This window comes from Nicrophorus vespilloides, unplaced genomic scaffold (genome assembly GCF_001412225.1).
Source record: "Nicrophorus vespilloides isolate i.1.1-1 unplaced genomic scaffold, Nicve_v1.0, whole genome shotgun sequence".
NCBI lineage: Eukaryota > Metazoa > Arthropoda > Insecta > Coleoptera > Silphidae > Nicrophorus > Nicrophorus vespilloides.
Window position 1 is genome coordinate 279,982 of NW_017100097.1, and position 15,945 is coordinate 295,926.

The 15,945-nt window shown below is 31.3% G+C and overlaps 1 protein-coding gene across 3 annotated transcripts in view; it reads left to right on the forward strand.

Moving 5' to 3' along the window:
• The window catches only part of LOC108567808, a 103,964-nt gene that overhangs the window by 60,736 nt on the left and 27,283 nt on the right, over positions 1-15,945 (forward strand). For 2 of the 3 annotated variants that reach the window (XM_017928498.1, XM_017928499.1), the window contains exon 2: positions 4,752-4,802. The gene's annotated coding sequence lies outside the window, so the exon portion shown is untranslated. Of the gene's footprint in view, positions 1-4,751; positions 4,803-11,940; positions 11,998-15,945 lie in introns of those variants that run through there. The other variant, XM_017928501.1, reaches the window with a different exon arrangement.

Genomic DNA, 15,945 nt, shown 5'->3' on the forward strand with positions numbered 1-15,945 from the left:
TAGTTATTATTAGATATAAACAAACTCCTTTAAAACAAATTTGAAAAGTTTGGGTTTTAATCTATGATTGTTCGAATTTCGTAATATAATTTAATGGTAATGCATTTTTTCTCCTGAAATAAATATTTCAAGTGAATTAAAGATTCATCTGGAAAGCAATTGGATGAAAGAGTATTAGCGTTCCGCCTATCGCACCATTCTAATGTTCTTCGCGAAAGCCTCTTGCTGTATTGGCCGTGGCAGACGCATGCGTCTCTTTCTCTTTCACCGGTCGGCTGGGGAAAAGAGGCGACGATGATGATGAAGAAGACGATTTTCCTTTCTAAGCTTTTCCACCGTCGTTGGCGAGAGGCGAAGATGAGCACGGACGCAGATTCAATTGGTCGATTTGCCCACGACGTGTGGTGTGTTGCGTTATTGTCTGGTAATGGTAATGGTAATACTGATGGTAATTAGCTTCCCATTCCTCCGTGTGTTGCATTGCATGCCACGGCAATGCAATAGCGGTAAGTGTCAGATTTATGTAATTGCCGTCTCGCCAGACAATATCTCGGTTTCGCATAATTCCGCGATTAGAATTAATCACCTGAGAGGAAGGTTTCTATCCCGAATTCCATCATACCTTTCACCCCGTCCTGGAAACGTCGAGGACGCGAATCACACGACCAATCCTACACTAGAAAAAAAAAACAAACATCAAACATCAGGCGCAATACACTCATGGAAATCTTCATACTTTGTTTATTTGTTTACTTTTATACGTGCCTACTTTTTTGTTGTTGTTGTAGTTGTATTTGTTATAACTATGGCAATAGAAAGGAGTAGTTCAAAATTACGACAATTGAACGAGCAAACAAGCAGCGTTGGAAAGTTTTCTTTTTTCCATATACTCCTTCTTCTTCCACTCCTGCTGAGATGCAGTAGCATAGTGGACACGTGCTCCACTGCATGTTACATAATGGAGCAAATTAACGGACTTGATTGCTTATGCAAGCCGTGCTATTGAAGCATCAAGCGGAGCCGGTAAATTTTACAAATTAGCTTGAGAAAACAAAATTTTGAAGAAAAAAATTATAATCGGTACCGACTAATGACTTCAGTCAGTTCAGAGTATCCTTTCTACGGGACGCAACGAAAGCTCAGTTTCAATTTTGACACTTACTATTTATTGGATAAATCCAAGCTTTGTTTTGACAGCTGTCAAGTTTCAGCGGTGCTTTTCGTTTTATGACATACACATGTTACAACTGCACGATATACCGGGGGGTTGCATCCAGGAGTTCTGTGGCTGAGCAAGTATTCTTTTTATATATCCGGGTATCCATGAAACTTTACAAAATAATTCTAAAAATAGTTAAGTAAACTAGAAATATATAATGTTATAAACTTTGTTAAGACATAGTTCTTGATGCTAAGTACTAAGTATAGATATTATTGGATAGTATTACAGACTTTAGTTGTGTTTTATAAATTAACAATGATAATACATCAAAGATGCAGTAGATCAAACGGTAGTTTAGATTGATGTAAACAAGGATAATTCGGATAAACCGCCCCACCGATGGACGGACGTTATTTTATGGGGAAAGCAGGAATTTTAATCGACGCCGACACGTACTGTTAGGTTCTCGGAAACGAAATGACATGACACCCGATACTGGTGACATTTTACGGGGTGGTTATGCCGTGATTTATCGGCGGGTCGACAAGTCGTCGTCGAACGCACATCATCATACACATCATTCCATTGTTTTGTTGCCGTTTTATTGTTATAGTCGGAACGTTGTCACGTACGTACGGCTCTGTGTTATATTGCATTACTTATTATAGTCGATAATATTTATGTCAAATAATTTGTAATCGTCGAAGGCTCCATAACCATTCAACAACGTGATCCTTTGCAAAATTGTTATTGTTGTTGCTGCTGCTGGTTTTTGTTGTCGTCGCATGTCTAGCCACCTGCAGTTCGATGCGGGACGTGGCGGAATTCACGGAGGAGGAAGAAATAATAAACGAGAGGAAATACGAACGAAAATAAATTAAATAAAAAAAATAACGAGTAAAACATTACATTAAGAATCACGGCGCTCGGAATAATTATTGGCGATAATCACGTTGGCTCACAATTGAATACGTGCTTCTTATTGCCATTATTGTCCAATTGCTTTCCACTACACGAATCAAATGATGTATACTATTTAATCAACTTGATTTGTGAAGTATTAAATTTAATAAAATGATGATTATATACAACTTCACGCACTTTGATCAGATGTGTGTAGGATACAATATTAATATTAGTTTATTATAATATTAGAATAGATCTTTTTTCAGTCATAAAAATAATATTCATTTTACTATATATCTCATACCTTTTCTTCTTTTAATCTATTGCAATTAGCGTAGATTTGCTTTGATAACATCCTGACAATGATATTATGTAAATGATAATATCATATATATTTTCAAATATATAAGGACATCAAATGAAAATTGCATATGTCAATAGTTGCAGCTTTCAATAGTTATACTATGTGTTGTTTTAATGATGTCTTTCATATAAGTGATGTGATTTTATTTTGTAAGAAGTAAAATCATAGAAATTGATAGGGCCAAAGCATTTCGTTTTTGGTTGGCAATAAGTAGAAACCTCCTAAAAAATATAAACCCCATTACATAATGAAGTAAAAGACTTGCAAAGCGATTTCATAATTTATTGCATTAAAGGCATACTTTCTAAATTGAAAAACAAATAGTAAAATTGGTTGTGAGTACTGGTTAGGAATGGCAGTAATTAATTGAGCGATTGATTGATAATAATACTGTTTGATGCCTACTAATGCGTCCGGGAATGTGGCGATTAATTAACGCACTTGATTATTGATATTATTAATAATAATAATAATTAGTCCACGAATGTCCCAGATTTGCGATCGATGGTCGCGTACGAGCGGAACGCAGATGGACACAGAGAGATAGAGGTAATTGATGGGATTTACCTTGGGTCTGACAGTCACGGAGTGAGACCGAGGCAGATGTGATTTATGCGTAGATCATGCACGGCATTAAATGGAGATAGTTTGTGTGTCACTTTAAGTGTGACAGTAATAACAGTGTTTAGAGTAAATGAAAACCTTTTGGCGCGATATTAAAACCAGATGGAAGAAGTAAATTCCTTTATGGCATCCACATGAATGCATGCGATAACAGCTTAATACGCCGCCGCCGTCGTCTTCATCATCTTGTTGTTCTTAAGTTCTAAGCCGATCATATTATTAGGCGGTAATCCGGCTTCGTTATGTACGATGAGGCTTGGATTGATGGTTGATGGTCTGAGGTGCCTGCATTTTCAGTCCACACGGAAGATTGAGGATGGCTTTGATGGATGTTTCGGGTGGTGCCGAGGACAATTTGCTGGCACCTAAAGCGCAGGTTAATGGAGTAATTAAATAATTGCCGCAACGCGCGCCTCCATAAATCATAGGCTAAATTACACACGCTCAACGGCCAACTGGATTCGAGTCTGTTAACACGGTTATCCCAGATCATTAACTTTAACACAGACACACACACGTTCCCTCTCTTTCGCTCTTGCTTATAGACCTGTTGTAATTCAATATAATTCTATCAAAAATTCAAGGAAACACTATAAATTTATCAAATTCTCTCCCAGGTTCATTATAAATATTTAATTAAATATATCTTATTTATTTAACTACTAGAAATTCATTAAAAAATGTTGATTAATGAAAATTAGCTTGCGTAGAAATTTATTGCTTTACATTTTGATGAGAAATGTTACATAGAATTTCTTAAAAATCTTAACTAATTATTTTTTTAGAAATAAATAATAATCTTTATGGAAGTCCAAATATAAAATAAAATTCCTATATTTATATTAATTGGCTTATAGCCCGTTACATCCATCCTAATTAATTTTTTGATCAAATTTAAATATTTACAATATTTTATTTTAATTTGAAGTTAGTTTAACACATACATATTACTGAAACAACAATTGTTTTAATTCGGGTTGAGCAGATCTTTCAATTACATAGTTAGATTAGTTAGTTTCATTATTTTGATATATACATCAAAAACTTACTTGCTTTGTAATTATAATTACACAATAAAAGCAAAAAAATGAAGAATGTTATGATTAGGGATGAAATATGGAGTATATGTTTATTTTTATGAATGTTTTAATAATACTAATAACATTTATTGAAACAGAAAATTACAAAATAAAAAAATCAATACAACAATATAAATATCATAAACCAAAAAAAGTCAACAGTATTTTTTTAATAAACGATAAAACAAAATGAAATAAAGTGATAAATAGAAATTTGTCAGAAATTATGAAAGAATTGCAATAGGAGGATTCAAACATAAAGTCCTTTACTCAAAAGACTAGTATCAACACTTTGCGATCTTTGTTTTCTGGAACGATAGTGAAATAAATCAATAGATATGCAGCAAAAATTGTAATTTTTAGTTACCTATCTTTAGTTATTTACAAAGGAACAAAAAAATTCAGAAGAAACTAAAATAAATCAAAGCATAATTGTCTTTAAACATTTATATTCGTTAAGGGGTTAATAGTTTATATCAAAAAATAAAACTATTTAATTTAAGAGTATTAATTTTGAATTAGTTAAAATTATTTATTATGATATTATTTTTGATATTTATATTTTGATTTATTTTGAATTATATTTTGCATGTATTCATTACAATTTTTGTTTCAGAATTTCCGTGATCGTGGATTATCGAGGTTCGGCAGTGGACGTAACATAAAGGTAATTAAATAACGTTACATAAAGGATCGATCTTCCGTTTCCTGCTACTCCCACGTACGATAATTTAATTCGTCTAATTGTTATCAATTATTGCGACATGAGATATGAAATACCGAAACAGTTAATGATGGTCCTATTCTCTCCATAATTAATAACCCTTCCGTCTTCGTGTTTGGAAATTGCACGGCCATAAATTTGTCGCAATTACATATCGGATCGGGGCAGAGAACGAAGGATTAGGAACAGGAAAATTGCCGAGGCTTTTAATTGCGTGCTGCATACTGGGTGGTAAAACATCTGATGTAATTTATATAACATCGTGCGTCGGTCATATCAAACCGGCTTTAAATCAATGTCTAATTTCCAGCTGAAAAAAATTAATAAGATGCGAGCAAAGAGAGAAGAAAACAAAAACGTAATGCGGACCCTGGTGTTAACGATCGTAATTATTAAGAAGTCCTTGTAATGCGTCTCGTTTTTCCCTTTTTTTTTACATTCCTTTTTATTTTGTTTTAATGACGCTGCGCTGCTTTTCGATTCGGATCTTTCTACTTGAAGGTGAATTATGCAAAATAGTTGGGCTGTTTTGTGGCTCTCTGGGTGGTCACCCACAAAACCACACGTTCACGCGATCCTTATTAAACTCGAGACCGCGTCTTTTCTTCGTGTGAGCTTTGTTTCCTTTATTTTCCTTTTCTCTCTCTTTTTTTTTCATTCGCTTTGACGGTCCAGTTTCGCAAGTAATTATGATGTTTTCTGGATGCTCGTCTTTTGCTTTTGTTTGCCGCAGCAACATCAAACCCGTGCCGCATCCTCGGAAAGACAATTAAAACGATCCTTTTCGAGACGTTTCAAAACGTTCCTAATTTCTTAATTTGTTGAGAGTTGCGTGCTTTAACAACGACGTATTTATTAATGAATAAGTATTCGCTCATACTTTTTTCGTGTTGTCTCTGGATTGTGGTCGAAAATGACCGTAATTAAGTGGGGGCTCATTTGAATTTTACATCATCATTGCTGCCGCTGCCATCCGAAGACGATGATGGCGATGATAATAAGAAATTATCCACTCTGCTCTTGCTGTCATTATGTATTTTGCTCGCGCCTCACTTATCGCAAATAATTTAATGCCCTCTTGACGCCTCGCGTTTTAATAACATTAATACACTTCCTTTGCACCTTTTGGTCTCATTTCTTTCTTTCCTTCTTTTATTTTTTTTAACAGCTTTCTGCATTCCACTGCAGGCCTCTCTCGCACCTTTGTCGTCATTTCTTCCACGCTCCATTAAATTGAACAACTTCCTTGCTTAAGTCACTTGCGCCTTAATCCTCCCCCGAAGCAAACAGATTCATGAAATAACGGACCTTGAAATTGATTCATCCATCAACAAAAACAAAACTATAAACAGTTTATCGTGGCATTGCTATTTTAAATTTATCAAACGTATGAATTTCAACTGTTTGTTATGTTTGCACGTTGGAAATTCTAGTATAAAGTAAAGATAATTTAACAAATAAATCACCTGTCACCTTATGGTAGCATAAGACAGATCGAGATTAAGGCTTTACTTAAAATAACAGCAGGATATTATCGTTCTTGTTTGGTGAAACTGTATGTTGCATCTCTCACTCTAGAAACTGCATTTGTTTTCACCGAGAGTTCACGTCGAAAACATCCGCATTTGTCAAATACTTACATGAGAGCAACTAGAAAACGTTAATAACAGAGCAATAAAATAAACTTTTGAATACTTCATTATTTTAAGAAATAATACGAAATTTCAACTGATAACGGTATATGGCAATGTCTCGCATAGTCCGGCTTCGATCGGTCTGGATTAATATTACTAATAAATCATTTTTCTCTTACATAATTACTAATCGAATAACATAAAAAAATGTTTTAATGATTTAATAAGTAATATGGGGTTTATAAACAATTTATTTTCTATTATTTATCATATTTACTGGTTAAATACTAATAATTTAAGTTAGTTTTTAGTTAAGATAGATTTATCACATAAAATTAGTCATTAAAAGTGAATATAAAATTAATTTATTTTTACGTCAAACTTTAAAAATAATATACATTACTTGAACTTTAATACTTATTTCTACAAAGATATAAATTAAGAACTTCCATAAAAAAAATCATTGCATACTGCAGCCGCTACTGGATATATCACAACAAAACTCATTGTTATATTTCGTAGGAGTCGAACGTATTACCATCTATTCTCGGCTTCAAAGCTTTAAGATTGTCTTTCTTCACTTTTTTGGGAAATTTGAAAATAGTGAGGGCTTTGTGGGACGATCGTTTCACGCGTGTTCGATAACGCGATGAGCAAACAGCGCGGTCTTCCGAAAAAACTGCTTTCTTCCACTTAAGATCACGGTTTTAACGAGTGATTGAGGAGCAGTCGGTGATGATGATGTTGATGATATGCTGTTGTTGGTGGTGGTGAGAATGTGCCGTTGCTTCTGGTATGCCAACGGTTCTCCCGCTAATCGGGCATTAACAGGAAGAAACATAGCTACGGATTATCTTCGGTGTTACCGTGTCGCGACAATTACTCATCCTCAAGCCGCTTGCCACACATCCAGACTATCAAGTTGCAATCACGAACGTTTTCAACACGAAATAATGCAACATTACAAAAACAATAAAGACGTTGATCAAATTTTTGTTAGCTTTTTTAACATTATAACAGAAGATTATAATCCTTGTAAAAAGAAGTTGAAATCGAAGAATGTTAAAATTAAACCAATAATTATAATAAATAAGTTGATCAAATTTGTATTATTATTATTTATCTTTTGTTGTAAGTTTATAATCCTTGCAATAAAATGCAACTTTTGTAGGAATTTGATGAAACTTACAAATAACTTAGGCCCAAACTATAAAAGTACGTACGTTGGGGAGGGCACGTGTTATGGTATGCAGCGAATATGTAAAAAGCAATAGTCCTAATGTATGCTGGTTTTAGGAGCGAGTATTTTAATTTGAATCGATCGGATGGTGTTAAGATTTGCTCTTAAGTAAATTACCATACAAATCTGCCCACCAAACGGCTAAACGTTTTTCGGAATCGATCTCGGAAACTTCTAAATGTTCAATTTCACTACATAACTTCTATAGATACGTATAAAGTTTTTCTAAGATAAGAGCTCTTTTACTAATATATTCCAAATTCGTTGAAATTATGTAGATGCCATGATAAATATTTATAGATTATTGGTACATCTCTAGTTGAACGTTTAAGTAATTGAACATTTAACATCTGACTATCATTCTCTATATTTTATTACAGATTATTAGTTTTTACAACTTTAATTATTGATAATAATGGTCACCCATTCAAGTGCAATTCAAGTTTAACTTTTATTAGATGTAAAAAAAATGTATTAAACTATGTCTGCTACTTAATGAATTATATTCTAGTGGTAATTTTGTGCTTGCAAGTCATAATATTTTTTAATTTAATTTAAGCTAGTAAGTATAACACTTGACTCAATAAGTTCGTAGGAAACAACAATTTTTGGACAATATTCGACTTTATTCATCACCATAGTCCCCTTTAAGAGTAATACATTCATTTCAACGTTTCTCTAACATTTCGATACCATTCTTGTAGAACGATTTATCTTTGACCTCAAAATATGCTTCAGTATCGGCAATCACTTATTCTTTGGAGCCAAATCTTTTTCCTTGAGCATTATTTTTAGGTCTGCAAACAAGTAGTAGTCGCTGGGAGATAAATCTGGAGAATATTGTGGATGGGAAAGCAATTCAAAGTGCATTTCTTACATTTTGCCATCATTTTTGATCGAATTTATTTGTTGTCGTTTTTTTTACAATTTCTTCCTTCAAATGCATCAGTAACGCTATATAATATTCGCTATTTTCCTTTCTCAATATAATCAATGAATAAAATTCCGTGCGCATTAATTTATTATATATTTTGATCAAATATTCCTATTATTTTTTAAATTAGATACAAATGGAAATCAAGTATATTTCATATTTCTTGATATATTAAGTTTATAAATAATTGCATAATTGCAATGAAATATGTGTCACTTTTATAAAGAGAGGATCGAACATATAAGCATTTGATTGTTTGCAACACACTAGCGCATCGCTTAATCTCTTCGTCGTCTTATTTCGCCTTTGTTTGTGAGCCTATCTCTGAAATCACAGGTGCCGTGATGGATTCGAATCAGATAATCGTTGCCCTTTCGAGTCGCATAAATCGAAGCGACTAAAGGAATAATTAGGTTGTAACACTATACATTGGAGCGAGGAGCGCGGGTCCAATTAAAATTTCCGTATCTGCGAGGGAAGACATCGAACGAAAACAATTGAAACAAAACAAGAAACAGAAGAAACGGTCTTCTTTTGTTTCCAATTTAATTAACAGGCGACCTTTACGAGGCCAGACCAGATTACGATCGCGACGATGATGAATTCGCGAAGACCGGGCGGTTCTTACGATCGGTATAAATAATTTATTGGTTCGCTTATGGACGTGACGCGATTTTCCTCACGTTTATTTTTGTCTTCGCGGTTCCAAGGGTAGATCCCTATCCATCACACATCGGTCGGATCAGTTTCCCGTCCATGCAAATCGCATGGAAATATCGATAAATATTCAGAGAAGATTCCGTCCAATCCAATGTTTTAAATCATTCATTCATGTCCAATTTATAAAAAAAAAATCGTATTTTGTATTTTAAACCTGAAGTATGCATGCAATACTCCCATTGCCACGTATGAATAAAATATTAAATTTATCTTAATGCGACATCCAAACTACAAGATAAATGAGACATAAATATCTGTCAGATGTACAAACAACAATGTACATTTGCTAGAGTAATGCACAAGTACAATTTACTATCAGAGTCATCGGGCTTCATGATAACAATTAATGGTTGATACACCTGATAGACGTTTATGTTTCATTTCTATCATAGTGTGGATGTAGCATTAAGTTTATCTTATGTGAGAGGTCTCATGTCACACATAGTTTGAATGAAATTTAAGGTGTGTAAACTTGCAATGATTAGTTTTATGTTCAAGTAAATTTAAAAAACATTCGTCTTTTATAAATATCTTCAAATATCAACAAATTTATAAATATTTCAAAATTTGAAATAGTAATTTATATAGCATTTTCTAAATAAGTACATTATGAACAGCAACAATACAAAAAATAAAAATAAACGTGACTTATTGAGTAATAAATTAATTTGCTAATTAACTCTTTCGCAATTGGTTTTCGAAATACGAATCGTATGTTTTGTTTCGCCTCACGCTGATGATGATGATTGTTTTCGAGTTAATTTTATGCACGCCAATTATCACCTTGACTTGGCAATATATTCCATTTGCTGTATATGCAAAATAGAAAAATCGTAAATTTTATTTGCACAATAATTATTATTAATTGCTGGATTATCCATCTCGAATGTTTGATTAGGATTTATCGCGTATGCATCAGCGATGGAATTCTTCTAATAGATACTCCTCCTTCGATTTTCTTTGCTTTATTCACTCCTTGTACAGTAATCAGATATACATATATGTCCTTCCTGTGGATTGGCGGATTACTGGAAACGCTTGAATCATGCAGCTAAGCCTATTTACTTATCATCTATGAATGTGTGTTTCCGATAAATTCCGATACGTTTCTAACATTCTGACTCAAATTTATTATAAAATGAATTTTGTGTTTTACATTATTTACCTTGTATTATTTATTTAATGCAATTTTGGTATGATAAAATATATCAATTTGAAAAAATATAACAAATATTTCCTACTCATAATTAAATTATAAATGTTAAATAATTGTTATTAAAATAATAATTATATGCAATTCCTCATGTAGTCCGGATACAGACATCAGACAGTTTGAAATACAAACAATAAAATGCACAAAAATTGTATAAAATATTATTTTTTTTGAGAATATATTTTGTTCAATTAAATTTTTTGTTTGTTAGGAAAATTTGCTATTAATGCAAGACAATATAATGTTCAAAATATTTATTTAATGTTGCGTTTAATAATGAATAAATGCACTGAAATGTCTATGTACTAATCGCGCGGTGTATTTTATATACCACATAGTAATATATGCTAGACGAAGTGCATAAATGATTGTATTACGACAAGATTTTTTTTTTTTCATGTTAACTAATCCTTTTTTATTAGATTCATAACTATTTGTCATACATTAATATAATAATTTTTGAATCAGAATTGTCGTCATTGCACTCTATATAAGCGTGAGTAGAGGTATTAGCATCGTCTGCTATTAAACCAACACTTGCAAAAACAAACATAAAAACCGCAGTCAATACAATATTGCACCGGCATTTAGTAAACACTTTGGGAATAGGTTACATTAAGTATCATAGATGGGGAAAATTGGTATACTTTTTACACTGGCGCGAGTTGTTAATATTCCGATTATAAAAATCTCAGTATTTAAAATGTGAATTCCGGGAGTTAAAAATCAACCAGATCTCGGGATATTAATTCCGAAAAGTATTCACTAATTGTCTCATACCTTTAATAGTTGGTATTCCCGATATACTTTTATGTCTTTTCTCACGCATGGCATGGATCTACTTTAATATGTTTTTTTTAATAATATACTTATTTTTTTTACTTTTGGTAAAATGCAATCGTTTCGTTATGTTGTAATTGCATTCTCAGACAATTATGGCACCATGATGTAATTGATCTGATATTCATGCAAATCAAGTACGAAATAATTTCACGCATATTTCCCATTAGATCGTTCGTGTACTCAATATTGCGAAATCGTCGTTGGAATGGAATGCTTCCAAAGTTCAAAAAATGCGGAGTACGGAACAATTACAAAAATTCGTCAAATTGTAATTAATTTTTTTTGTTGATCGTGGATCAGATAATAGGCGCCACAATTCGTTATCTTTACGTGCGTATTTTTCTGTTCCCTCTCTTTGAGTGTGTATTTATATATATATACACACACACATACATATAAATACATACATAAATCGGAATGTTATCGAGGATTTTGTCGAATGCCGATGGTATTTTGAAAACAGCAGTGCCGCGAGATGCTAGTCGCCGAAAATCAGAGCTCCCAAACCGATGGATTAACAAGACTCGGATCTTGCTTCTCCCAGTCGATCGCATGTAAGTACCGAAGCCTCCTGGATGTTATTGTTGAGTTGAAGGCGGTGATGATTTGTTTGATGTTCGATCGCGATTAACGATGAAAAAAAGTATGTACGTGGGCTGTGGTCGGCGAGGGGGGTCCCATTCGTGGATGCTGTTGTTGTTGATGTTGTTGTTGCTGTGCCGAACGGGGACATAAATTTACACGGTTCCGAACATTCGCGTTTGTCTCCTTATATCAATACAAGTATGTAAGCCAGCGGGGGCATTTACAGCGCATTACCGGTATTCATTCATCCTTTTCGGGGCAGCCGAAAGGACGAAGCAACAACTTCAACATCGGTTCTTCCTACTCGTTTCTTTATTATCTTCTTTATTTATCTCGTTTTTTTTTTCTTTTCAACTTTTGCTCAAACGTCGGACGAGCACGGTACAACGATCACAAATTATACTCGCCTTTCGACAACTTTATTTACATCCAGTAAAACGAATCTTCTTTGACCATTATTTCTAAATTTTTAGTTACCCACAATTCTATCTTTATGTAAAAGTATTCATTTTTTATTTTCTTTCACTCTTGTAAAATTCCCAATTGGACATGTTATGTTTAAATAACTTGAAAATGAATATTGAAGTATTTTTTTTCTGAAACTCTCATCCTAAGGATGAATATTCCACCTCGACAAGTTCAGGTTAAGCGAGTGGAACGCAACGCTCGGGCGACATTACAATACTAAATAATGGAACAAATAGGTTGGCACTCTAGCAGAACGGAGACGTTTTACTAAAATAACAAATCTTAACGCCACACACAATGCATCATGCACTCAACCTGTTAGTAACATCCTGACTAACTAATAAAGAACATAGATGCGCTACAAATATGGGAAATACAAAATCGTCGCTTCTAAACCGCAACATTTAATTGCGGTTACACCAATTTCATGCATTATAATTGAATACTCATGTAGTTATTTTTTTAAAGCCACAAATTGCAGGTTACCTGAATATTAAATTATATATTTCAGTCATAATTTAACAATCTAAAATGTTATATTTATTTTTCCAAATTTAGATATTTTTAAAAATACGAAGCATTTAATCAGCGGTTTAAATGTGTTTATGTTTCAAAAATAGGTTTGTGAAATTCATTTGTACGTTCAAGTACCTCTCGACGAATTAATTAATTGATAATTGGTGGGTATTTAACGATTGTCACTTTAGATCGGTGATTCTCAAAGTGCGGGTCGTGTAATATATTTGTGGAGGTCGCAATAAAATAATGATAGATCAATCCTGGTTGTTTTTCTACACAGACTTCTACGCAGAAACTTTTGAGAATCATTGCTTTAGATTACTTACTTCTCATGACCTGAAACACTGCAATGAAATGTAAATAATCATTTCAATTTAATAGTTACAGCTGAAAATTATGTAGTATATTTATTTTATTCTTTATATACAATATATTGCATCATATATGTTTTTCTCTCTATATTTCAAATTAACATATGCAATAATTAATCATTGTGCAACCTTTGTTTTGATTAAAATGTTAATTAATTTGCGTATATTACATTATTTTTTACAATTAGTTGGATTTCATATACCGCATAAAAAAGGACCGCATAAAAACAGGTTATACTAATAATATACTATTGCATCAAATATGTTTTTCTATATATTTCAAATTATTAATATAGAATAATTATTTATAATCCGAACTTAAAATAAAGTTTTTCCATTATGTCGTAATAATATTGTTTTTAAAATGACAGATGACATCCGTCATATATTTGACTTTATGAAATGATTGTATTATCAGTTTATTGATATATTCCATAACAACATTTAATTACAATTCTATATAATAAATGAAATAAAAACAAACAAACAAAAATTATACAACAGATTAAAAATGATTCAAACTGAAAATTACATTAAATATATTGAACATTATTAAGCTTTTATTATAAGTTAAATGTTAATTAATAATATAAAAATATTTACTGCAATAATTATACAATTACAGAAATAATTATAGATGAAATATAAAATAAAAATAACATGAAAATAAAATCTCTTTTTATAAAATAATTTTAATACAGTCACAATGTTTAAGTATTATTGATTTTATATTAAAATGATCAGACATTTCGCAATTAATTATTGATCTTTTGAATGATTTACGGTTATTATATTCTTACATGATTATTTAGATTCACTAATGGATTTATTACAAAAAATCAAATTAGTCATCTATTTTGGTAAATGATTAATCGCATTTCTCTTTTTGATTATTAATTAAATCTACTGATTTATGTATTTTTTTTGACTATTTATAAAATTTTATATTTTTGGAACTAAAATTTCTAATTCAATTTAACCATACATGGAAACTATAAAGATAACATTATAAATAAAATGTATATAATTTCTCTAAATTCTTAATAATTTGATTACTAACCATCATTTATATAATAATGTTTTCATTCAACTTTTATTTTTCATTAATCAAGAAAAATAAAACTTTTTTTAATGTTTCAAGAAGTTAAAGTTTTATTTTATGTTAGTCAATAAGTACACACAAATATTTATCAATAAATTTACAGTAATTATAAATGCATTCAACATTAATTGCTACATAAATATGCTATTATAAATAGGTATTACGTAAGAGCATTAATATAATTACTAACATATAATTGATTTCATGAAGCCACTAAACATGCTCAATAAAACTAAGAGGTTTTTGAATTATATTCAATATGCAATCTTAAAAAAAAACTTATTTGCTTTACCTCGATTAAAGCATCATTAGTTCAAATGTTCTTAATAAATTTTCTTTATTATTTGCGTCTGTATATTACGATCATGCCGAGTATACTGATAGATTTTATTAGAACTTCGTTTTTTAATACATGATCTATATGATCGTGACCGCTTCATTAATTCTGCTTAATTTATAGTAGTTTTAATATTCAGTCATCGTAATCCGGGAAACTTGTTTATATAAGTATTTCCAATTGGTATTTTTGTCTAGTGTATACTGATTTATGTAGTTTAGCTAATTTATTCTTGCATCACCACGAGCGAAAGTCGGGTGAATATTTGTTACCATACCATTATTTTACCGAAAGGTATATTTGGAATATGTTAGTTTTGTATGAACGTTACAATTTACCTAGAATTTACAATTCAGTTTGTGATTTTTTTCTTCGTTTAAAGGTAAAGCAGATACATATTATTTACATAATTGTACACAGTTTGATGTCATGGTATATCCTTCAGCTGTCGTGGTATTTCTTCTAAGATCCATAAATAGTCCTAGAAGTGATTTACGTAATACTACAGATATTCTTATGGAATTATTTATACTGATTTACAATTTGGTGATTAAGTAATACAAAATTAAAAAATTAAAATTGGAGGCTGTTTAATGAAAATCGCTTTTCGAATTCCTTTATTTACAAAAACCGATATTTAAATTTAAACTACAATAATTATATATTTATTATAGTTAAAATTATTTTTTAAATAAAAAATATGTTTTTATTATACAAAAATATATAAAAATTATATTATAAATAAAAACAAATAACTTTGACATTTATAGTTATCACAAAATAATTTATACTCCATACTAAACTGAAAATGTCAACTGCACAACTACATAATATTATCATAAATTCGTTATTCTTCTGTTGGTAGTATTGAAAATTTATTTTTTCAGTACTTTCTTTCTTACATTTTTTTTACAATTGTTCTGAGCGATTCCAATCTTAACATTTTTAAAAAATCAATAATTTTCACAGATTCTGTTCGATTTATGAAAAAAATACTAAAATATTTCACTTTATGAATTATTTCAAAGACTTTTGTATTTTTTGTTATATTTTGTTATTATTGTCTTTTATATCAATTTACGTTTTGGTAAATTTATTATTTTCCCCTTATACATACTAG